Below are 1,849 nucleotides of genomic sequence, written 5' to 3' on the forward strand. Positions count from 1 at the left end.
TGGTGATAACACCCTCGCAGGAGTTGCGCATCTCGCACCAGCGCGTCAGGTATGCGCGGTCCGTCTCGTCCGGGCCCTGCTTGCACATCTCGAGCTGTTGAGGGCGACCCGGCCGGCGATAGGTGCCGGTGAAGTTGCTGACGAAGGCCTCCTTGAAGTCCAGCCAGCCGTTGATGCTTGCCGGCGGCGGGTTGTTGAGCCGAGTGCGGGCGGAGCCGACTAGCATCGGGGGAGAATAGCGTACCGCCCGGCGCTTGTTGCCCCGGGCGATGCCGACTGCGGTGGAGTAGTCCAGCAGCCAGTCCTCCGGCTTGGCGGTGCCGTCGTACTTGGGGGTGTCGCGCGGGAGCTGGAAGCCGTCGATCATGGGTTCGTTGGCGATGCGGGGCCCGAAGCACTTGGGGCCGGCTGGGTCCTCTTCTTCCGCCATGCGGGATTCGACCAGCCGGTCGAGGCGGTCTCGGGCGTCTGCTGGCTCGATGCGCGGGCCCAGCCGGGTATGGGCCGGCTGGCGCGCGCCGCTGGCCTCCGGAGCCGGCCGGTGCGGGCGTCGGGGCTCGGAGTCTTGCTCCTGGTTCCGGCTTGTGGGGGCCCGGCTGCGGCTGTTGCCGCCGCCTGGCGGGCGGCTCGGCCGGCTTGAGCTCGCGTGTGTGGCGCGGGAGTCGTTGCGCCGGCTTGGCGCCGGAGAGATGGACTCGGCTGTGTCCCTGGCGTTGCCTGCGGCACCACGAGCGTGAGAAGCTCTAGGGTCTTGGGCGTACACAGGTTTTTCGACTGCCTGTTGGCAGCCTTTACCAACTCAGTCACCCGCGTAGTCTGGCGGCGTAACTCTTCGCCTTCGAGGCGGTGTAGCTCCTCTGCGGCGGCCTCCGCCGCGAGCATGTTCTTGTCGGGGGTGTTGTAGATGGGCAGCTCCATCGACGGAGTCGGCGCGTCGGTGCCGTCGCGGTCGATCTCGGCGCCTAGGTCGCGGCCTCTGCGGCGGATCTGGCCAGCTCGGCTGGGGTTGTCGCCGCCTGGGGTGAGGCCGTGGGCGCGGTTGTACTCGCGCTGGGTGATGTCCCACTGGCGCTTAGCAGCAGCCAGCTCCTCGGTCTGCCTGAGGAGGAGCACGCGGTGCGCCTCCAAGTCTGCCTCGACGGTGGCGACGTCGGCGCCGGCACCGGTTGTGAGCGGAGTGCTCAACTTTGCCCGGACTTGCTCCAGCCGGGATGGTGGTGGTGGCGGCTTTGCGCCTGACGCGGATGCATGCCCGCCGACGTCGCGCTCCAGGTCGGGGCCGCGAACGCGTGTGGACTTGGCGGGCTGCTCGTCGCCGGCTGCCATGACCTCGTGCATGATGCAGGGGCTGGCCGCGGTGAGGCTGGCGCCGGCTCCAGGGGGAGGGCTTGCGCAGCGCAGGATCTGGCGCGGATAGCGTGGTGGCGCGACGGTGGCGACGTAGACGTCGAAGCCGCCGAAGCTGATGATGTCGCCGCCGGCGAGGAATGGCCTGTCGGCGACGCAGCCGGCGTTGTCGGCGATGCGGTCGAGGGAGCCGAATCTCCGGATCAAGCTCGAAGCGACCCGCTCGCCGGTGGTGATGGTGAGGCCCGTCCGGATGAAGACACCGGCCGCGGATGCTGAAGGCCCCACGGTGGGCGCCAAATGTCGTGGTATCGTCACGGCATATGCCATAGGGTGGCTAATCGAAGGTGGTTCCTGAGGGATCTCACGACGGTATCCGGATGCGGGTATGGGGACGAGCGACACGGCGACGTACCCAGGTTCGAGGCCCTCCGATGGAGGTAAAACCTCTACTCCTGCTAGAGTGTATATGATGATCACACAATACAATGATGCTCCTAGA

The sequence above is a fragment of the Lolium rigidum genome, chromosome 6, assembly GCF_022539505.1.
Source record: "Lolium rigidum isolate FL_2022 chromosome 6, APGP_CSIRO_Lrig_0.1, whole genome shotgun sequence".
Lineage (NCBI taxonomy): Eukaryota > Viridiplantae > Streptophyta > Magnoliopsida > Poales > Poaceae > Lolium > Lolium rigidum.